Source organism: Ambystoma mexicanum, chromosome 10 (genome assembly GCF_040938575.1).
Source record: "Ambystoma mexicanum isolate Mex_15411 chromosome 10, UKY_AmexF1_1, whole genome shotgun sequence".
In the NCBI taxonomy this organism is placed as follows: domain Eukaryota; kingdom Metazoa; phylum Chordata; class Amphibia; order Caudata; family Ambystomatidae; genus Ambystoma; species Ambystoma mexicanum.
The window spans coordinates 1,095,884,608-1,095,909,580 of record NC_090932.1 but is presented as its reverse complement, the minus strand read 5'-3'; positions in this window follow the sequence as shown (position 1 = coordinate 1,095,909,580).

The following is a 24,973-nucleotide window of genomic DNA, read 5'->3' as shown; positions in this document are numbered from 1 at the left end:
AACCTGAGGAAGGCAGTCTACCCCGGCACACTGGAGTCAGAGCTAACCCAGAGGTTGGGTGGGGTAGTTGACCCTTGTCCCCAGCATGAAGCTGAGCATGTTAATTGGTGCCTCCATCTCTCTCCCAATGCCCATCAGCCTTTGTCCTGGTCAGGTTACCTATTCTAGTCTTTCAGAAACTACAATGGCCAGCATGCACCAGACTCAGAAACCCGGGATGGGTCATGGATAGCGGAAAGCAGCACAAAGTTAAAAAAAAAAACACAGGGATTACATGTACCACAATGCAGTTGGCCCCAACTGACAAGACCTGGCCTGGAACATGAGCAATGGATTGGCTACCCAAACGGAAATGTACTGGGCTTTCTTCTTCAGAAGCTGACTGGGAGATCAAACACCCACCCCACAAACTCCAAACGGATTACAGGGGAGCAGTGAGGCAGCAGCAATGAAACTGTAACTGGTAAGGGAATGCTTAGGAATAGGGTTGACCAAGGAACACTCTAGAAACCATATTTGAACAGTGACTCACCAAGTACATGAGAAAACGAGAGACCAAAGAGACTGAAAAGGGGCAGGGCTAGAAGGCTTCATGAAGACTTCCAAGGGAAGTCCCGGACCTCCAGGTCACAGACATTGTCCCAGAGGAGAGAATGACTCCAGTAACCAATCGAAGCAGTGGGAGAGTTCTAGGCAGGGTGGTGAGGGCTATAAAAAGCCACCAGAGTCAGTTAAAAGTGAGAGGTGTATGGGTGAGTTCAGAGAGCAGGTGCTGGAAGACCAGCAGATCAAATCTGGGATTACAGCAGCTGGAGGAGGACTTGGAGGAGACTTTGGAGTGTTAACAGAGAGAGGAGATACAGTGTTGATGGTGAGAAAGGGGTAGAGTTGAGTGTGAATGGTAGAGTGGGTGGTGGTCATTCTGGATTGAGAGTAGGAGAGAGAAAGGAGAGGACAGTGAGGGCAGGATAGTGTTGGGAGGGGTACAATTTGGATTGAAGTGGAGAGCATCTGAAGGGTGTCGCAGGCAGTGACAGGAGAGCAAAATAAAACCAGGAGATCAAGTGTAGTGAGAAGAGAGAGAGCTGGAGGGTGGAGATGGGAGAATGGAGAGAGAAATGACCAGGAGATGGAATATGAAAAGAGGGAGGGACGGGAAGGAGGGCGAAGAAGAGATGGGGCAGGTGAGTTAGGAAAAGGTTAACAAATGGCATGAGGCAAAGAAAAACAAAGACTCTTAAAGGTTACAACTCCAAGCTGCAATAACATCTCAGACATCTCTCTTCCAAACCTGCTCAATGTTCTACATGTCAACATTAGCCTACCTTGTCCTATACAAACCAACTTCCTACAACCCCTCCATCATCAACAACTAGGTTGACATTGTCACTGATGTACCTGTAGATCACCAACCCCTGACCAAATGGGGAGAATTCAACATCTGGCTTGAGAAGAAAGAGAATGTTTCAACAAAGCTTCTCTCTGCAAGACTTGGTGGACTTCACCTCAAATAAATGGTTAACGGAGCAACCCCAAGGCTGGACACACCTCGGATGGTGTGTTCAGCAACGATAACGACGCACATGTCGCCGCCCCACCCCGCTAACCTTGGGGAGACTATCTTGCTATCCCATTCGCCATATTCGATGAAGCACCTTTGCTTGTGAAACCCTCCAAATGGCCCCCAATGCTAAAAAGACAAAGGAAACGTTCCAAATAGACTCCCTGTTGGAAAAACCTGAAGCATCAAAACCCAGTAATACAGCCGAATTTCTGAACAGAATAACGGATGACCAACTGAATGACATTCAAAGCTGGTTAAACACCAGCATAGACAGCATAGCACCAAAAGCGCTGCTCAAAACCCCACAGAAGAAACAAGCCCTTGTATGGTTTTCTGCCAAGCAGAATCGTATCAAAAGAAGACTAAGCTGTAGAAGAAGAAACCTACTAACAGTAAAATTGGCTTCCATCAGCACAGAAGTCAGGAACAGATTCAGACACTTTAGAAATGTTTCTTGCTTCTCTCCCAGTCCTTATTCCCTGCATGTTTAATATTGGTTTGAGCCACTGTTCTCTTTAGGTTTGTCATAAAGGAGACGGGTAAATAGGAAATGATCTTCATCCTAATACCGTGTAACACAGGAAGTAGACTTCGTTGTTGACCCCTTTGATGAGCAGCTAACACATTTACCAAAAAAGGCAACATTCCTGAATGAAATTTCACAAAGTGTTTATCAAGAGGAAAATCCATCTACTTCTGATATCCTAGAGATGGTTTAAAACCTAGATAATCGGATGATAGTTGTTGTCTCAGAGATACATCAAACTGATATTTTAAAACCCAACCATTAAAAACTGGCCATACAATTAATTTGTAAAAATTACCATATTTACATGGGTCGACCCAGAACAAAATAAGATTTTGAGGGAAATAAACATTTTCCTAGTGCATGTAGTCTATTTTAGGTTTCTGGCACCTCATTTCATGAGACCATCTACAAGAAGTGAGTGGTAGCTTTGGAGTTATTGTGAATCCCAGAGCCTAAACCAGTACAGGAGAGGGTTCATTCTAATAATATTCCAAGTTCCAGCTTTCCTGGAGCAGAAAGGGCACTTATGGAGAGACCCAACTAACGTCAAATTGTATACTCCCTATTTGCAAATTATCGATGTTACAATATCCCCAGATCTCAAGCTCCAGAAGAAGCTGCAGAGACAGCCTGGATCTTATATGATTTTAGGGTCTGGGAAAGGGTCTTTCGTACCACAAAGATGAGCTATCGTCCCCTCCTCTCCTAGCAAAGGAAAAGTCACTCTTCTCAATTTGTGGGCTCCAGCTAAGGTATTTGTGGAAATGTATATCTAGGTTGTCGAAGGAGTTCACAGTTCCAGAGTAAATCCATTAAGCACAAACCTGGTAGTATATTTAAACCTTTCTCCCTGCACTTCTATGCAAATATATTCAGTTGGTCCAGTAGACCAGAAGGGGTCTTTAAGAATGAAAGAAGAGCAGACTCAGTAGAGTGACATGGTTGAAAACCAGATGGGAAATATGGGAGAAGGGCATTAGAGTTAATGTGTGAGAAAACCGGAGCATCGACAATACGTTCCAAGAGCTTGAAGAGGAAGGGAAGATGGGAAATACGTCTTAAGGTATATAGAGGCAGTATATGCAGGCCGTACAGCAACTTTGCATGTTTTTGTGCTGTCCAGTAACTTAAGATCAAATAGTGATTGGTGTGAAATAAAGCAGCCATCCAATACCCCTAACGTTAACTCTGCAGCGATTATGATCCCTAGGCTTTTGACCTGTTGTGCTTGGGTGGGGCAGGCACTCGGTTATTAAGGACATATTTTTGGAATCCATTATAGTGTGTCAGAGTTGAAGGAGATTAGTTCTGTCTTGGCTGGTTGGAACTTAAGTCTGTTGGCATTCATTTCATTTGAGACTCTTCTCATGCAGGCAGTAAAGTTAGTGGCTGAGTTGTTGAGGTTGTTTCCAAGCACAGGGAGTAAATCGGTGCCATCTATATATGATAAAAGTGCCTTTATGGGAGATGATGCGGCCTGCTAACAGTTTAAGGCAGTTGTTGAAAAAAGTGGCAAGAGGATTGAGCCTTGTCGGACTCCATAGTGTAAAGGTGTGTCTTGTGATTTGAATGGTGTGAGAACAATCGATCCGTTTGTTTGAAATGAAGAATTTAATGCAGGCTGGCGCGTGATTTGGATACCTGTGTACTGCAGACAGCCCAGGAACATTGCATGGTCAACAGTATGACAAACAGCTGAGAGGGCAAGGAGGATTAAGGTGTAGAAGTCATTTGTGCCTGATAGTCTCCTGATGTCTCCTGCTACTACCAGTAAAACGGATTCAGCTCTTCTTCCAGGGCAGAGGCCAGCTTGATGGTGGTGAAGTGAGTTATTTCCTTTGATGAATGGTGTAAATTGGGAAATGGCTGCTCTCTCACGGAGTTGACCTCAGAATGGTAGTTGAGAAATTGGGTGGGCCTTTTCTAGGTCTGACAGGTCGGGTGAAGTTTTGGACTACAGCATACTTGAGTTCGTTTGGTACTCTGACTGTGAGAAGGCAGGTGTTGACTAGGTATCACAGGTCCTGATGGATGAGTGGTCTATGAAATTTGTGTGGGCAGGGATCGTTGGTTAAACTTGTGGGTTTGCAGGAAGTGAACCCATTGGGGGGGGACTTTTGGTTGAGGGGGTAGGATTATAGGACGCGGGAAGGGGAGACAGATTGGCATCCGTATCCGGGTCAGGAGTGGTGGGGATGATGGTTTCCCAGATATTGCTGATTTTCTTAAGAGAAAGGCTAAAGCTGCTGCATAGATGTTTGGATGGATTATTGAGGTTAGAAGAGGTATTGGCACCTGGAAAGTACTCAAATACACTGAAGAGTTATTTGGCACTGTTCAGAGCAGGCAGTGCAAGAAGTATTGTATTGGGGCTTTTGTGATCCAGTCTTTGGTATGTGACAGCAAGGACCTTAAGGTTGTTTTGGTTTGGGAATAGTAATAGCTGTAGCACTTTGTCTCTCGCTGGTGTAGACGTTTTTTTAATTTCAAGTAGCTTAGGGGTGTACCTTTTTGTGTTGATTGTTTGGTGAAGAAAGATTTTGAGCACATGAGTGAATCAGTTCTCTGCAAGACTGTGGTGAGGTGTTTGTAGAGGTTGAAACGAACTAGGGTAGGGTATTTGGGATTGGAGGTTTATTAAGGATAGAGATGTAGTGTGGGCCTAGGGAGTCACCTGTAACTTTGTGCCCATTTCTTTGTGGGCTGGTAAATGGAATGTGCCTTTGAGACATAGGCCTTTCTGGAAAAGAGCTTTGGAACATGATTTCATAGTGACCAGACCAAGGAATGGAGACTAGAGGCGAGAGATGGAGATGGGGGCGCCAATGCCGAATATACAGACCACTGTGTGACCTGCTTGCTGAGAGAGTAGGGCTTTGAAGAAGCTCTGTAAGGGCAAAGTCAGAGAAGCAGAAAAGTTAGGATTTGGTGTCCGGTAGTGTGCTGTTTTTGTGCTAAGATTATTAGGTGCGAGTTAGAGAGGTCTGAGTGAGTTAGGAAGTCTGCAATGCACTGAAAGAAGTCTGTGTTAGATAGAGGCGGTATGTAGAGAAGTTGTATGTTGCATGAAAAGGTCGGCAATAGTGTACATTTCGGTAGTAGAGATTCTGTGTATGGTCATGGTTGGTTGTCAATGGGCTTATGTTGATGAGATCTTTGAAGATGATGGTGACCTCTACGCTGATTCAATCACTCCAATCATTGCAAAGAATTTTGAAGCCTTGGGGAAAGAAGTCAGGTAATGTAAAGGACGATGCATTAGATGGGCTCTGGGGCAGAGATAGGTCGGGCATTGGGGAATTTCTTTGGGCAGGCAGTAGAGAAAGAGGAGGAAGACTGTGGGGTGGGGAGGTGGATGAGATGCCACCGGAAACAAGAAAGGTCTTTGTATGCTAGAACACGTGTGGAAAATCTGTGAATGTTCTGCTCAAGTGTTGGAGATCGGATGAGTAGGTCAAGCGAGGAGCTTCTATTGATGTGGTCGGATGAGTAGGTCAAGCGAGGAGCTTCTATTGATGTGGTCGGATGAGTAGGTCAAGCGAGGAGCTTCTATTGATGCGGTCGGATGAGTAGGTCAAGCGAGGAGCTTCTATTGATGTGGTCGGATGAGTAGGTCAAGCGAGGAGCTTCTATTGATGTGATCGGATGAGTAGGTCAAGCGAGGAGCTTCTATTGCTGTGGTCAGCAGGATTAAGGCTAGCCATTGAGGGCTGTATTTGGGAAAGCAGTTGGCTGATGCAATTGGTGGTGTTGAATGCTTTGTGCACCAGAGACGTGATTTCAGTGCTTGTCCACTGCAAGGGCAGCAAGTATTGGTGTTAGGTTCAAATTTGTGTGAGTTTCTGCACACAATGTGTGGAGTAGAATTCATTGTTGTTTTGATGTTTATTCGTGTAGTCTCTTTTTGTGTCCCTGTGGCCTGGTGGGACTGGTGGGATGGACAATTTTGTTGTAATGGTGTTTGACAAATGTGTTGTCCTTCTTTTGAGACTACTGTGGGCTCTGAGCAGCCTCTGGAGACCCCCACAGGGGCTCACTGTGCTCTCTACACAGCGAGGAGAAATTAATCACAGGGCAGAAGGAGCGATTCCTAAACCCACTACGTGCCACATTACAAACTCTGGCCCAGTTGATAGTAGGGTGGTGAGGAGACTGGATTAGAAACTGGTGTGGATTCAGAGCATTGAAGCCTGCATCAATGTCGGAAGAACAGCCATGCACCTCTGATACACCTGTAAATACCAGGGCATTAGTCGGATGAGTTTCCCCTGGTGGACCACAGAGGCAGCAGCAACTAGCAACCCAAGGCCACAACCCGCTGATGGTATCAGCAGCCAGGCCTTAGGGTCTCAGCAGGACTGGTAATAAGGTTTAGTCAAAGCAGCTTGTGTCTGCTGTTGTAGCAAGCTGACCAAAGTTATGCGCGTGTCCCACCTTCAGTGCTCATGCACGCAAGCGTGGTACATCTCCCCCTCCTGCCCGTTCCTATACATGTGCACACGCCCTATCATTTCCATTTTCCCACCCGTTGGTGAGTGAGATTCTGAGTCCCTTACGCTCAGCATTTCTAGTTAATTCAGAACCCCTCATCCTGCCAGCCTCATTTTCTACTTTAATGACTTTCTTCTGCTCACCGGCATTATTTTCCTTTAGCTCTCTGTTTATGCTGCAACGTTCTCGGTAAAAAAACCCTGTTTTGTGCAGCAAAGTTTTCAGAAGCTGATTGTTTTCTGGGATTTATCAGTTTCCTGAAGCGCTGAAAGGCAGGTCGGACTGACTGAGCATGTGGCAAATCCTCCTTCCATCAGAGCCAGCCTTTTCCGCAATTGACCTGACTGCCTTTGCACACGTGCCATTAGTCCTCCCTGGAAATGGATTCGCTTTTTCAGACATCTCTATGATCCAGTCACCGCACGTCGCCAATCTTCAGTGACAGTAAGCCTCACGTGGAGCACATACTGATGACATGGCGTAGGGCATCAGTCCACCATTACAGGGATCAGTGGACTCACAAGTGTCCCACCAATGAAATGTGAAAATGTGGCATCTATCAATGGCAAAATAGTACCCTCTTTGTTCCTTTACGGTGTATGCATACAGCCCTCTCTGTGTCAAACCGTCGAAAAGTAACACAAAACACTTGCGGATTGGCTCCAGAAATAGGCCTGGGAAGAAGCTTGGTCAACAAACCCAGGTTTAATATTGCCGTCATGTGTATTTTGTTTGGTATCACCTTAACTTAAACAGTCGACTAGACTTAAAACATAACTGTTAAAACACATGTTTTCCCTCAAATTTCAATTGGAATGGATTATATGGAACAGGGAAAGCACAACATGCAAACCCTTTTCTCCTCCTTCCTCACCATCCCTTCCCCAGTGCCGCAAGAACATCCGTGCTTGTAAGAGAAGACCCTGGCAGCCCCCGATCTATCCGAGCAACGTATGGGCCGAAGGCTGTAAAGGGGCAACCATATTCCCAACATTGTATTTACAAAGGAAGGGGGACCTCTCTAGTACCCCCTAGGGCCTATCCTCATGCAACATTCCAATCATGTTTTCCAATTGGAATATCTCACATACTTTAAAAACCCACTCCCTTTCACTTAGCAATGTTTCCCTTTTCCAGGAGATGGTCATGCAGGCTCTAACAGCCACTACCAAGAAGTGGGTCATATGTGGGAGAGACCCCCTTCGCTCCTTCCTTTTCTCTAAACCAAATAGAATGTGCATCGGTTCAACCTCCCTCTGAATCCCCCACAGGTCTCCGATTCACCCTAGTGCCTCTTTCCAGCATCTCTGCACTTCTACACGAGACCTCCACATGTGCCAGTAGCTAGTTCTCACCCCACATTTCCTCCACAGGGGGGACTCGCCCCAGGGAACATCCTAGACAGCCTGACTGGATCATATTTCCATCTCTGAAGAAGCTTGATGCCGTGCATCTTATACTGACATGCTATCCAGGTCTCATCATCCAAAGTCTTACCCAGATCCATTTCCCACCTGTGTCGTATTCTTAGAACACTATTCCCCTTTCCTAGTACAACGGGATGCATAGAGCTAGAAGTCACACCCCTTGACCCAATGTGTGTGTTCAGTACTGCTTGAGCGGGCATCAATTTCTCTTGAGCTGCAGCTTGCATTTATTAGCTGTGAGTAAGCTCTTCAACTGCAAGTAGCTCAAGACAGGTAGCCTTCCAATATTTAGGGACTCTAGCTCCTGTAAAGAGATGAAATCCCCCTTTTCCCAAAGTTAGCCTGCTCTTTCCAACCCAGCCTCAAACCATGATTGGAATCTTAAGGTGTGCGGGAACTCATCTCTAATTGGCAGCGCCCAAATAAGGCTAAAAGGTGATGGCCACCTAGTGACCCCGTCATCCACAGTCCCCAGATCATCCCCAATAGGGTGTTCCCTAATCTGTGTAGGTATTTGTGCCCTCAGAATCATAGCCATTCACCCCCTGTAACAGGCCTCAACCATGAGTTTTTTTTAGAAACCCTTTGCTTATCATTGTCTCTCATCCGATGTGGTACTAGGGCCCTTATCTGTGCGGCCTTGTAATAAGACTCTAGGTCAGGTAATCCAACTCCCCAGGCTCTGATGGTAGGACGAAGACATTGTATTTTATTCAAGGTTTTTTTCCTTGCCAAAGGAAAGAGATGATGCTTCCCCTGGCTTCTTTACACATCTTCTCAAGTACCCTGACCGGCAACATTTTGAACAAATACAATACCCTGGGGGGAATTGCCATCTTGAGGGCATTCAATCTGCCCATCCACAAAATTGTACGTTTTGACCACTTCTCTAAGTCACGGAATAATACTGTGAACATTGATGGGTAACTGGCCGCACATAGACCTTCCAGAGTTCTGGGCGCCACCTCTTCCCTTTTTTGGAATTCCATGTGGACCAAAATGATTGCTCAATCTGCCCACAGGGGATCCTCTTCTCTTCCCCCTCTCTGCAGTAAGTCTCCTGTAAAAGGAGGATGTCCAACCCCTGTTTACGGAATTCCCTAGCCACCAGCACTCTCTTGGTCGGTGAGTTGAGTCCTCACACATTCCACGTCCCGATCCTCAAGCGCCCCCATGAACCCTCTTCCTCACGTATCCAACCATATTTGTATTCAATTACTAGCTTCTCCAAGAGCCTCTACCAAGTCACAGATGGTCACCACCTACCATCCCCCAAATCTACATCAAACAACCCCCCCTAACTGAGACGCCCATGGAAAGATGCAGAAAATGCAAACATCATAAAACTACAAATTCTCCTCCAAACATATCCACCTAGTAATAAGCACTCTAAGACCAGCATCCTCTGGCAGTGGTTTAGGTACCAAGGTCACTTTACTGGGGAAGGAGTATGCAGTCTCATAAAGTTTCTGCCACTTGGTGCCATTTTCTCTGGCACTGGAGCTCTGGGATGTGTCCTGACGTCCCCGAGCAGTCCTTCATCTTCTCATTCCCCCTCCTCTCTGAGCCGATGGAGAGATGTTGCAGGTCCTGCTCCACTTTAGCTCCCATCATGATTCTGTAATCCACTGTATCGTATCAAAAGTTAACGTGAAGGGAAAGGTCCAACACTACCTAATATCTTTACCGGACAACCAGGACATCAGCTGTCAACAATCCCCCCCCTTCTGGAAAGAGTCAGGGTGGATAGATCTTTGGTAAATCTTTGATTTTCCCCCTATACCGATTGTCTCTCAGTAGTTTCACCTTAGCCAAAATGTTGATCCCTTCTTGATAGTGATAATATCGTACGACCACTGTGCATGGCCCTCTTCTGTTTCCCGGACTCCCTCTGTGGGCTCTTTCAATTTTCACGTCTCATCCACCTTCCTCTTTAAACAGAGCTTTTACAACCGCCTTATTCTTCATCTCAACATCTTTCGGCTTTTCGCCCTATTCTTCTTTCAGTACAATAAACATTAGATTATTCCTCCTCTCGGTTATTTAAATCGACTATCTTCGTTTGGGCCTCTTACCCTGTTTCCAGTTCCAGGAGCCACACACCAAGCTTCATTTCCACCAAGTAGCCATTCAGCTGTTTGTTTTCTAGACTCTCCATCTTATTTTCTAGGGAGTCCACACATCGTCCTAGGTTCTCAATAGAGGACTCAATATGTCCCTGGAGCACCTTGATCTCCTGGAGCAGTGCCACCATATCCTCCTTTGTAGCGAGGTGCATACCAGAGGGCCACAATCCCTCTCATGTCCTGGAACTCCTCCATAGCCACATTTTGGACCCCTCTCCAAAATGTCTGCAGGCTTAACATTGCACGGGTTGCAATCCCGGCTACGCCACGCTCCTGTGTCGGTTGTGGTCCCTCCAAGGTGAACCACCAATCCCCCTTCTTTGGGCAGCAGTATGCTACACTACTCTCGGAGCACCAGTAGGCCTATCGTACTGTTCAGATCCCCCGCAAGCCCCCCAAGGAGGCTGCTTTCTTTGGCGTGCACCAGGAGTGACTGCTCTGATTGCCTACACTAATGACTACGGGGTAGCCTTGCTGGTTGCCCCATTTACAAAGTATACAGCCCATGCCCCGGCCTCCTCCTCTGTTCGGGGCGCGCCGCTGCGACAGTCCTCCAGGTGAGGCCGTCTCTCACCACCCCGTCACGCAATCATCATCAGCAGCTCCCACCACTGAAAAGGAGCGGGACTGGCCTCGCACCAGCAGACCATGCGACCAGTGTCCCCCGTAGCAGCAAATCGACTGCCAGATAACCTCCAGAGCGCACCCCCACCCCACAAATGATTCCCGCTTTGTACCAGGACTTCGCCTGACTGCATGGGGAATGGGGCCAGCCGCACCCACTACGTTCCACCGCTCCCCACTAACATTCGCCCCTCAATGCAGGCCCAAATAGGTCACGGACCCTGTAGCGTCACCTCCGAGCTCCTCGTTTGCTGCTGCCGGCCTGTCCACAAGATCCCTGTCTCCGTAACAGCAGGAACAATCCCATTTATGGAGTACACTACAAACGTTTGTGAAAGGGAGATCTGAGAGCTGGATTCAGGTGGCCATCTTGTACCACCCCCCCCGTGACAGTCTCAATTAAAACACCTTTTAATTTGAAAGGATATATAGTTTTTCAAGGTTAATTAACGTTGTATCTACCATGAATTGAATAGTTAAAGCCAATTTTGAAAACATGATATCAACAGCACATATCCTATAAAACAGTACAGTATTTTTTACATTTCAACCAATATGTGACCTGCATGTATAAACAATCATTGGCAAAGCCAACAGAGTTTGTTTTGCATAGAGACTTTCTTTTGGTGTTGTTGTGTACTTCCATCAAATGCCTAGGTGTTTACATTGCATGTCAAGTATTTCCGCTAAATGCAAGGTATTCACATGCCAGGTACTACCATGCAATGCCAGGTACTCGCATCACCTGCCAGGTATTAGCATCAAAAGCTCTGGTGCTTACATCCCAGCGTATGCATTCTCATCAAATTCTATGTACTCTCGCCACATGCCAGCTTTGTCCTCAAATGCCATATGTACACATCATATTTACAGATCATATGCACAGGCACTTAAATCATATACCATGCATTACCATAAAGAACCAGGGAATTATATTGTGTACCAGTTATCCACACCAAGACAGTCCTAACATGCAAGGCATGCTCATCAAATGATGGGCACTTGTGTCATGTGGCAAGTATTGCCATCAGATGCCACATAATCAAATTAGATGCCATCTACTGCAATGGAAAGCCATGTATTCTCACAAAACATCTTGATTCTTGCATTATATTGCAGGTGTCACCATGGCAGGCCCTAACAGCTTACCAGGTATTCTTATCAAAGGCCTAGGTATATGAATGTATATGTATATTACAAAAAAAACTTTTTTGAGGGGATGTTACGGTTAAGTTGCCCTTCCAAAAACCTGTGTACTTCACAAAAAAAAAATCTACGTCCCCATTATGGTTCAAATTAAAACCGAAAAACCCCTGAAATTCGCCAGTTATGGTAAACTAAGCCCCCATACCTGCCATCACCACTGTGTACTGCTAATACTAACACCCAGAACATGAAAGATGGCATCACACATGTCATTGATGACATCACGTTTAGCCCCTTTGTTTTCGTTCCCTGCCATATATCTATGTACATTCAGTAAAAAAAAACTTTGTTAAACGGATGTTATACTTCACAGTGAAACCAAAAAACACTGCACAAAAATTTTTTTGTAGTGAATTTTACAGGTTTTTGGAAAGGGAACTTAATCATAACATTGTGTCAATGAAGTTGTTGTGCTGAATATACACTGTCATCATGTGATTGTGGGAGATATGTAGTACAATGTACGTACTTGATATACATTTAACATAGAACATACAGAACTCCCTCCCTATTGATATTATAAAGGGACGGACTGAGCACCTGTTTACGGACGGGGGTGAACGAGTTCAACATTACCCAAAGATGCAGGGGGTATATGAAAATGTACTATTGTCTTACACAAAAAATCTGCAACGTAGAAGAATGACATAAACACATTATAAGTAGTAATAAGTAAATATGGAAACCTAAAGGTGTGAAATGAAAACGACACATTTAATAGCCATGTAGAATGAAATGGATGGTACCACTAAAAAAAAAAAAAAAGGATGCCTCCATCGCAATCACTTCACAGAAACTCTGAAGCCTGGACGACAGTGGACAAACGCAGTAGGACGAAGGGAAATGACATCAAAATAGTGAGTGAATGTCATTTTTTTGTATGTGTGTGTAATTTATTTTGGTATGTGGTGCAGAAATAATTTCTTTCTGTTGTTTTGACACAGAAATGGCTAATACTTTGGAGTGGCTGGAGGAGAATTCTCCGCATGGGGAAATGTCTGAAGACAGCGACAATAATGGTACACACTGCTCTGCATATGCAAAATAATGATCAGTATTTTATAGGCATTTAACATATGTATATTTTTTTTGTACAGACCAGAAAAGAAAAGAAGAAAGGCCAACAAACGAGACAAAAGAAAACGGGATGAAAAGGATTGAGCAGAAAATGGATGTACTGAATGACAATTTTAAATGTTTAAGCGAGTTTGTGGAGGACTGTGTGAGAGGAAATGTATGTTACCATTGTCCCACCTGTACCTGCCCCTCTTCTCCATTTCCTAGTGAACCATCCCCAAACCTTAAAGAAGAAAATGACGTTTTGATGAAACATCCATCCCTTCTTCCCCTCACAAATCTTCTCCTCATAACCAGCCTGTGTTGAATCCTAATTCCGCTATATTTGTGTCAGTATGTGCTTCCCCGGCTATTTCTTTGGATTGAAGTGTGTGTGTGTTTGGAATGTTTTTGTATGGTTGTTGTAGTTATAGAGATTGAGGATTTTTTTTTTTTTTTAAAAAGACTTAAAATGTTCGCGAACAGCGCGCCTGTTCGACCTATCCATAAGGAATGCAATGTGGGTGTTGTAAAGGCAGTACACCTACCCTTACTAATGTCAAGTAAGATGGAGTTGATGTTTGACCGCAACATCTGTTCAAGTTGTGAGTACATAAACAGAAAGGGGCGTCCTAAGCACATTATACCTCGCTGTGCCACTTACAAACGAGATGAAACATGTTCGTAGAACACACCAGGTGTCTGGGATGGCTATAAATGAGCAAAATGGGAGTGTGTTAAAGACAGTATACCTGTCTGTATCGTCTGCAGCCAAAATGGTGGCGTCCGTAGAACAGGCGCGGTGGCCGGTAAGTTCATAGTCAAACAAAATGGAGCTGTCCTAAGGACACTGGACCTGTCCGTACAGTGAGCATATCATGTATGCACATGCGCAGTACAACTGTAAGCATAGCGACCATCGCGCGCGACCCTAACTGTCCATCTCACTTGTGTCACACTTTGAATTAGTTTGAGAACCCGAACACTGTCCGTAGGACACTTGCGTGCATTGCAAGTTTGTTACTTTGCATTTGCTGTCCAGCGGACTCCCATTTCTGTCGCGGATGTGTTCAGGACGTCACCATGTGACCGCACCCACGCTGAGCATGTGGACTAATTTATGCAGTTTGTGTGCTTCCGCAGCAGTACAAAAGAACTTGTAGACACAAGGCAAAATATTGTAGAGTGTAAAAATATCATTTCACTTATCCCAGACAATAGCTTGGACTTGTGTAACATTTTCGTACCGCTTTGCAGTGATGAAGACGGTCACGGGACACACCCCTCCACCCCTATAAATGGCCACACCCCCGAGCGCATCTTCATTGTCCTTCTAGCTATAGCAGATTGAGGTGTACTGCCTTTACTGCTGTAGTGACCAAAAGGAAAGTAATCGGTATGGCTTCCAAGGCTGCTGTTGGTTCATTAGCCTCTGCACCACCCCCAAACCCGCCACCACCACCACCTCCCCAAGGGCCTGCAGAGAGATATACAGGTGAGGATGTAGAGAGTGAGGAAGAAGAGGAGGAAGAGAATGAGGTGGAGGAACTCTGCACTACAAGCACTCGCTGGGAGTTGGGGGTGTGGCGGTTGTTTTCTGTTTATGGGAACGTACCAAAAGCACGTGCGAACCTGGTGAGGTGTAACCGGTGCGAGGTGGGGCGAGATTTGGTGCGTACAGCTTTGGTACGACAACCATGAAGCGACACCTCACTTCGTTCCACACTGCGGACATTCACAAGGTGGTGCCATGTGAAGAGCCTAGTCGATTGAGTTTCTCCACAGCATCCTCCGTGTCCGATCCTCCCACCACAAGAGACACTCCTGTGGGGGAGCGCCTCCCTCCAGCTGCCTCACAAGCCATTCGCAATGCTGTTCACCATTACCTTTCAAAGGTGACAATAGTGTGTATGTATTGTGGTGTAGTACTCTGCAGGGGGGAGAGTTTTCAAAGTGCTTTTGAGGCTACGGTCACGGAGCACCAGAAGATCTGCTCCTTACCTAAGTGAAGCTCACCCTATATCTTTCTCTGTCCACTTGCCTTTTCTTATTCCCGTGGCTGGTGTCCCTTCCTTACCCTCATTTGGCCTCCTCTCCTAGTGTGTCGTGTGCTGAGAAGCAATAAACGTGAAAACAACAAAAATTACAGAAAAGGCTCTTTTCATAGCCGCCTTTCTCAGTTTAACAATAGAACTATGAAGTGACGGTTGTAGACCCCCGCAGAGTTGTGGTAAAAAAAGTTCACGGACAGTGGAAAATGCTACTAATAGATGAAGTGAGCATGGTCTCCAACCTAATGTAGGCTTTGATTCACCTCAGATTGCAAGAAGTACTTAAAAGTAACAACGAAGAACTCTTTGCAGGGAAACACATTATCGTTTTCGGAGATCTTCTACAATTGACACCAGTGAAAGGTGAACCTACTTTTAAAACCCTAGGCCACAAACTCTGCCGGAAAACTGTTGGTAGCATAGGTAATGTCAACCTTTGTCAACATTTCCAATACAGAGAATTAACTGAGAACATGCGGCAAGCTGAAGATCTCACTTATGCTAACATCCTAAAAATTATTAGAGTTGGTGTACTATCGCAAGAAGCACAAGTTGTATTGAAAAACCGGCACATTCATGCACTTTATGGCGATAATGCATGTGCAACTGATGTTATGGAACAAATAGCACACAAAAATGTCAATTGTATGGCCTTAATGCCAACTCTTGCAAGTTGTTTCAAATTCAATGAAACAATGTTAAATAAAGAAATGCAAACAATAATGGAAATTAGCGCCACAGGCAAACTAGACGTACATGGTATGACAGTACCCATGTGTGAGCAAGCCACAACGAGACTAAATAGTTGAGAAAATTCAATCTCCAACACAGCTGGGTTGGAAAAAATATTACAATTATCCTTAAATTGTAGAGTAATGCTTAAACGTAACCTTGACGTCGAGCAAGGGCTAGTTAATGGAGCACTAGATACAGTTGTTGGCTTTCAATCATACCCACGTGACAGCAACATTCAGTTTGTCAATATTCGCTTTGATAAAGTTTCAGAAGTGAAAAGGATAGGGTGCTCAATGGCTCGATTCCTTCTCTTCAAAGATATGTATGCATGTAGAGGGTAATTTTCTGTAGCTCTTGCATATGCAGTTACCATTCATAAATCCCAAGGTCTTACCCTAGACAAAGCATTGATAGATATAGGAAAACACAGTCTTTAAGGAAGGCATAAGCTACGTAGCATTATCATGCTTACGTACACTTGACGGTCTATTGCTAATGAACTTTGATGCAAGTAAAGTCAAAGCTGATATTCCTTGCATTCTAGAATACAAAAGACTGCGTTCACTGTACACCCCTCATCTGAAACAATATCCTGTACCAGATAAAGTAAAACGTGGTAAAAGAAAACTAAATGAAACAGAAATGCAACATAATCCAACAGCAAATTCCTCAAAGAAAGTGCTAAAGTTTCAGAAATTACCACAAACAAAGAACCTCCTATTAGGGAATGTAAACCAGGACGTCGTCAAAGAAGGAACAGAAATTCCAAAAAATGCACTCAGATACAGAGCTAGCTGGTCCATTCAGATTTGCAAATGAAAGTGGGGTAAGTTGCTATGCAAATGTAGCAATGAATATTCTATTTCAATTGCCACCAATTGTTAACAATATTTACTTGCACAGTACAGACCAATTGTGTTTGCAAATGTTAGTGCTTCATAGAAATGCAACAAGCAATCCTGACAACACATACAGTGTTCATGGAATACGGCAAGAATTGGACGACTGTGCTGGAATGGTGAGATTCACTGTGAACTCACAAGAAGATCCACAAGAATTTCTAATGTACTTACTATTAGTATTGGAAAACAAAAACATACCTGTAAATGAAATCTTCCAGATTTCGTACATGTGGAAACATGCATGGACTCTCTGTAGCAATGTGATACAGGAAGAAATCCCAAATGAGCGATTTGTGTATGTTTCCATACCAAATTGTGAAAGCATTCCATTTCAGCAACTTGTACAGAATGCAAACCATGGCAGATTATGTACTATTTGCACTTCAGACAATCGCTCCACCTTACTTTTACAATCACATAGCGCCTACATAATACTTATGCTTCTACATTATAATGCAGATGGTACCAAAAACAACTGCAAACTGACTGGATTCACACATTATCAAGTGTCACTTGGAAAGAAAACCTTTACAACAATAGGTATAATCTACCATGCAGGAGCTACAACCAATGCAGGTCACTACACTGCATACATTAAAAAGAAATGTGGATGGTTTGAATGTAAAAAAAAATTGGCCTTTGGGCATGCAGTCAAGACTCTGGGTCCTGGCCAGAAACACCACAGCATATCGGAACCATTGTGCCTTGTCATTTCACTATGTACAAAGTTGGTTTTGGGAGCATGGCCTTTGGCCATGCTCCCAAAATGCTACGCCCTCCCCACAACCATCTTAATGATGTTGCATAGTACAAGTGTACCAATAGCTGTGATATGGTGCAGTAGTTTGTAGCCACAGGCTACAGACGTGAGTTTGGGGCCATAGAATTATCAGTGTATGGGTGTACAGTATATAAAATGCACAGTTGCTTACAACTGCAGTGCTTATTACTTTGTTCAAATAATTGCATCCTGGCCACTACTACCGCACCATATGACATCCATTGCGGTATATAACTACACTACATACAAATGTGCTTTTGGGGGCATGGCTTTCGGCCATGCACCCATGATTGCAGCCCCTGCCCACAGCCACCTGACTGATGTTGAATGCTAGGGGTGTTTCTGTAGCTCTGAAATGCTGCACTGTTTGTGGGCAGGGCCTAAAATCCTAGGTGTATGTCCATACATTTCAATATATGGTTTTGAAGTGGCTTATAACTCCAGTGCTTACAAGTTTCCTTTTGGGTGTATGCTTGGGTGTATGGCATACAGCCTGCAACCATGCACCCAAGTACACATCTTGGCCAAAACCACTGCACTAGATAAAACCCAGGTGGGCTTGTAAGTGAAGACGTTATAGCTTTGTTGTTGGGTGCAATGGACTGAAATGCTACAGTTATTACACCCCTCATTTTCTGTGCGTACAAGGTGGCCATAGAAAAGACATCATGAAGACTGACCCCCAGAACAAATTCATTGATCACCCATGTCTTACTGTCTGCACCTGTCCCAATGCTCTGTGACACAGCAAAAGAGTTTTATAAATACAGCATGTGTACGCTGGTTGTTGCTCCGCTATCGGCGGATCCAAGATGTCGGGCGCAGCCAAACAATCTGACGCAGAACACGTCTCGCAGCGGCCAATCGGCAGAGACGTTGCATGTCCGCGGTCATGACGCCAGCCCCTTAGCCAATCGGTATGTTGTCCGTGGACCGAACAGGGAAGTGTGACCGCGAAACGGACATGGATATCACTAATTTTTTCAGACCTACTTTTTGGTCATTTTAATGAAAAGTACTGCACGGAAGGTCACCAAATTTACAAAAGCATGCTTTCTAGACCAAGCCCCTGTACCTGCTGCAAATTTCGTGAAAATCCGTCCAGCGGTTTGACCTGTAGCCATGCGCAAAGTTTTTCCCCCATTCAGTCTATGGGAAAAAAAGATGTTTTGGGACCCCCCCTATAACTTTTGCCCCCCTGAACAAAACATCTCCAAACTTTGCAAAAAAATTCAGAGTGGCCCATATACTTTTTTTTAGCAAAGTTTGGTGACGATTCGTCCTGGGGGAGCGGAGTTATAGGCCGCCCGTGCTCTTCCTATGGAAACAGCAACTTAACCATAACTACACAGCCACTACCGTGGCTGTGTAATATATATATATATATATATATTATATATATATATATATATATATATATATATATATATATATATACACACTGAGAAAACCTTGTTAAAGGGACATTTTGGTTAAGTGGCACTAATAAAAACCTATGAAATGCAGTGAAAGATCTTTGTTAAAGGGACATTACAAGTAAAATCGAAAAAACCCAAGAATCTCGCCAGTTATGTAAGCTATGCAATCATAACTCGTGCCACTGCTGTGCACTGCTAACAGTAACACCCAGGACATCAAAGATAACATCACAATGACATCATCTAGGCTATCACTGTTGACATCACATATGATATTATTACTGTGTAACAATGCAAATGGAAGGTCTGTATAAGGGGTACCACTTACAGTGTAATTTACAACATATCAAAGGTAATCCGTAACTTTGTAATAAAGTACTCCATGTCTCATAAATGGTGCTTATTCAAAAATAAACTTTGTACTGACACTTTTGTGAATACAACAATCAAATAATACATAAAGAGAAACAATAAATGCAGTGTGGATCATAGAACTAAAGTATTCTTACTTAAGATGGTATGTTTAGGTAGTACAATGATGAGTCGAAGCATATCACATTCTTGAGAAATGTATTATATGCGTGGGACCTGCTTCTTGTTGTACGTATGTGCATTATGACCTCAGGGCAAACTCTGGGGAAAAAGGACTTCAGAATATAACACAAGGTCAGGCTCTACATGCACAGTACCTTTACAATATATGCATCATGGTTTGAATGTAGTATAACAAGATGAAGTCCTCAGCTTAAAGTCCGAGACCTGGCTCCACCATGCAGCAGGACCTACACTGTCCCTAGCGATACCTGAGAACTATTCCATCATTGGGTTGGACAGACAAACCTCCGGAGGAGGAGGAGTTGACTTTGTAGCCAAAACTAATCTAGTCTAACACCCTCCTTTCCCATCTGGTGAATTATCGTCCGTAAAACCCCCACTATCTGCATCCCGTACTATTACTATGCATCTAGTATACAGACCTCCGGGCCCCATTGCCTCTTTCAATGAAGAAATTACTACCCTATTGTCTAGTAATACCAAACCAGGCTTTCAGATCATCTTACTTGAAGATTTCAACGTGGGTCTGATGTGATGCAATGGCCATCACAGTTGCTAATTCCATCACCGGGGCAGGACTCGCCCTGAAGATTCATGTACCCACCCACACCAAAGGTCGCACTCTAGACTGGCTTGCTGACCTGAACCTCACTACCACCATAACCACTGTTGAGCCCTGTGCTTGGACAGACCATCACCTTATAGCCTTCCATATTCAAGACCTTTTCATCACCAACCCTAAAGCCCAAATGGCACCCGCAGCCTTGACTCAAAATAAATGTAATATCATGGTCAGTGACCTAATTCCACTTATCCACCCCATCACCAATACAACCGACCTTAGCTCTGACCCAGAAGCCCTAGTAGACCTCTACGCTCGACCATGCTATTGATAAAATTGCCACCTTCAAGCTACGCAAAGAGAAACCTCGAGCTCACCTCAATTCCTGGTTTACCCCTACCCTCAAAGCCATTCACAATGAGAAAACACAAGCTGAACTACTCTGGAAAATAATCCTACCACCTCGAACAAAGAGACATTAACCAGAATCTCTGAGAGGTACAAACGTGAAATCTACCAGGCAAAAAGAGACACCATCAGCAATAGAATCGCTAAAGCTAACTCCCAATCAAGGGAACTCTTCACTATTCTAAGAGATTTGGAATCGTCAAATTCCCCTATCGATACCTGCATCAAAAACAAATGTTGGTGCACTAATATCCAAGACGCCCTATGTAACAAAATGTCCTCACTTAAACCATCCAGGTGACTAGGCAATTCATGCCCGGGAACCACAATCAAGGAAGCAACCAGGGAAATAGCTCCTTTTATCACCACATTTATCAACGATTTCTTCAACACGAGTACAGTCCCCACAAACCTAAAAAGGGGCATGGGTCCTCCCTCTCTTAAAGAAAACGAATCTAGAAGCTTCCATCCCCACAAACTACAGGCCAATCACAACAGTCCTGTTCCTTCTAAAGCTCTTAGACAAGGCAGCCTATCTCCCGATCCAGTCTTATCTGGAGCTTAACAACTTAAGACTTTGACAATCAGGATTCAGACCTAGACACAGAACTGAAACGGCACACATTGACATAAACAAATGGATGGGCTGAAGGACAAGGGGGAACTAGCCATCCTACTACTTTTAGATCTGTCCACCGCCTTTGACCTGGCGGATCACCAAGTGTTCTGTAAGCATCTGTTTTCATCCGCCCACTTTTCCAAGGAGGCCACAGCATGGATCCAATCTTTCCTAGACAACCGATCCATGAGTCTTCTCTGCCACTGACTCAGCTGACCCAGTCCCTCTTACCTGCAGAGTACCACAGGGCTCTTGCGTCTCACCCACCATGTACACCGTCTTTACTAAACCCCTGTTTGACGATCTTGACAATCTGAGTGTCTCCTACACTAACGACACCCAGATTCTCATCCCAATCACAGGAGACTAAACAACAGACGTAGCTTGGATTAACAAAACGTATCTCAGAATTCAAGCCTGGATGGCGACGCATGGGCTGTGTCTTAATGACGAGAAGACACAGAGCTTCTGCTCATAGGCTCATCAACCAAAGTTAGCAAACTCAGTGACCTATACACGTCATTCAACATTGATGGTTTAAACATTAATGTATTCAAAGAGGTAAAAACTCTTGGATTCTACCTTAACTAGCCACTAAATTTGAAAAGACAAGTGAACGCCACAGCTTCAGTTATTAGTTACACATGCAACCTGATTAACACATGTAAACCATGTCTCTCCACTTACAGCTGCATCACACCAGCTAGGGCGCTTATTCTGTATAAACTAGACTATTGTAATGCACTATACCTAGGAACCAGCAAACTTTAACAAGCTGCAAACACTACAAAATAACACCCTTAGCACTACAATAAGCTTCCCCAGGCAGCAGCCCATCTCCAACACCAGACATTCCAATAACTGGCTAGCCATCAAAGATAGTCAATCTTAAAGCCCTCAACCTAAGGTTCAAATGCCTCTCCAACCAGACCCCAACATATCTAGTAGACAAATCCAGCATGCACACCTCTGAACGGCCTATCCGGTCTATTCATGTTAACCATCTTAAGGTACCTTACTTTAAACCTAAGAAGCAGGGGGCAGCAGCTTCCCAGTTCTGGCTGCGCAGCATTGGAATTCTTTGCCTGCAATCTTAAGATCCGCGCCTTCACACTACACTTTAAGCAAAGAAACAAATAAGTGGCTATTCTCGCTGGACTGTTAAGAAATGTATTCCTTCGTGCAAATTGTATATTCTCTGCGTGTGTGTGAAACTGTATATACTTTGATCTATGTGTAAAATGTTGAAATATGCCTACATAACCTTGTAACTGTAATGTGCCCGGATACCCTTGGGTTAGGTGTGCTATATAAGTAAAATAAACAAATAAACAAAAAAAACAAACAAACAAGCAGGACCATTTAAAACCTCAAAGCGCTGCTGCTCCATCAATGGAGCTGAATCAAAAGTGTATCGTGATAAAGTGCTAATGCAAGTCCAGGTGAACCCTCAGGATGCAAAAATAGGCATTTTAGAGAGATTTCTGAACCTCCTGCAGGACAATAATAGAATTATTGTCAGCCGGTCAAGTGGCACAGTGAGTAGAGCGCTCTGGCATCCGTGCAGAGCCGGTTAACGCAGGTTCGAATCCCGGGGCCAAACTCAGCCTTTCATCCTTCCGACACCGTGGGTAATAATAAGCAGCGCTCAGATACCTATATAAATGCCAAATTATTATTATTATTAATCATGAAATGCAAAGCATTGTATCTAGTAACACCCAAAAGGAGCCCGCATGACCCAGAGTCATGAGTCATCTACAGGTATTGCAACCACTATGCTATGGGCAAAAGACACAATGCAACTATACGAACAGTTCCTATATGATATGATAGGTTATTTATAATGCGCGTAATACCCAGAGGTTTCTAAGCGCATACCCGGGGATTGAACCTGAGGTGCTTCGTGTCTTCTTGCTTCCAAAGCGAGCCCCTGAGCTATCCTCCTGAGACAAAATGAAACCCCAGAAAAATGAAATCAGAGATAAGAGAAGAAAGCCAGAAAAAGGTAAAAAAAAGACAATGTAAGGGGAGAAAAAGGGGAAGTGTAAACCCAGTTAACACATGTGGCGTGAGTAAAATGCAGGGAGGGGGAGGAGAAAGAGAGGGGTTGGAGAGGGGGGGAGTGTAAGAGACCCCGCTTATGGAATGCCATAGTGATGTAAATATGGCCTTCCAATTTAATAATCGGATAAATTGCATCTAAATCAAATCAGAAGACACACAGATATGGGTATCCGAGGCAAGTTCCATGAAAAACGGGAAAGAGAAAGACAACCAACCCGTTAGGCTTTAATCAATGAAATGCCAGCTATTCCCATTAAATGTCATAGGACGGCAGCAGTAACTTGTTAACTTGTTTGCATTTACTTTCCCCAAAATTCAATTTCTAATAATGTTTGTCTTGCTGGGTGTATTTGAATGAAACTTTCCAAAAAAACTGCTTGCCACAGGCACTTCCAAACTGCAAAAATAGAGAGAAGAATTCATTAAATGGTTCAAAGCTATTAAGAAAATAAAATACACAAAGTAAAACGCTTTTTTTTCAGCCTACTCCCATTCCTTTTCCCATATAGAAAAAGGTGCTTCCGTGGAACACAGCACAAAAATGGCTGGAAGTACTTGCTCCAAATTATAATTATAATTGGTTATTTATAACGCACTTAATACCCAGAGGTTTCTAAGCGCGGACCCTGGATTGAACCCGTGTTGCTCCGCGTCATCTTGCATCCAAGATGTGCCTATTGTTGGTCTGAGGTTAAGTTGCGCAGTTATTTTAAAATGATTTAATGGAGGAGGAGGGGGCACCGGTCCTAAAACACTTATATATATATATATATGCTCCTGAAATGTAATATCAGCGTTGCACTTGCAACCAAAGGCGCACTATGTGCTTTAGCACGGCCTGACCGTGTATGTCGTCTATGTGGTACGGGAGATATTGAAACCTGGGAACACTTGTTAACCAAATGCGAGAGTCTTTGCGAACTGAGGGTCAGGTATCTGAAATCTTACAGCGACCTATAATTTAATTGTGCTGATATGTCATCTCTCTGGCTTCAGTTTTTAAAAGGCACTGATGACAATTTGATATGATATGATATGATATGATATGGTATTTGTAACGCGCCTATACACAAGTGTTTCAAGGCGCGACGAGGCAGGGAGGGAGGGAAACAAGGGGAAAACAGACAAACGATCCTACTAGGCCAGGTGTCATTCAGATCGCGCAAGTGCAGAGGTAAGGGGAAGAGGAGGAAGTGCAGGGGGGAGGAGGTGGGGGGGGGGAAGTGCAGTACAAGGTAAGTAGCGTAAAAAAAATAAATAAAATAAAATAATAATAAATAATAAATAGAAAGGGCCAGCTGGTGGCAAGTGCGAGGTAAGTGCAGAGCAAGTGCTGGGAAAGGGGCTGTAGGGATACAGTGACAGTCCCACAGTGCAGGGGGAGCCGGGGAGGCAGTGCAGGTGGAGAGTGGCTGGGCCCTGGACCGAGGTTGCTGAGAGTGGCCCAGATGCAGGTTTGAGCTGAGTTCAGTGGGGGGTTAAGCAGGATTAGCAGGGGAGAGGGAGAGAGAAGGCAGAAGCGAAGAGGAAGGTTTTGAGGTGCTTCCGGAACCGGAGATGGTTCTCCTCAAGTTTCAGGGAGGCAGGAAGGCTGTTCCAGAGGGAGGCCCCTGCTGCGGAGAGAGATCTACCCCCAGCTCGTTGCTTCGAGAAACGGCTGACCATGAGGGAGTTGGAGACGAATGAGCGAAGGGCTCGTGAAGGAAGATATTTAGGAAGAGAGAGTTGGAGGTATTTTGGTCCCAGGCCCCAGAAGGCCTTGTGGACAATGCAGAGGGTTTTGAACTTGATCCTCGCGGCCACTGGGAGCCAGTGAAGAGATTTCAGTCCTGGAGAGATACGGTCCCTGGGC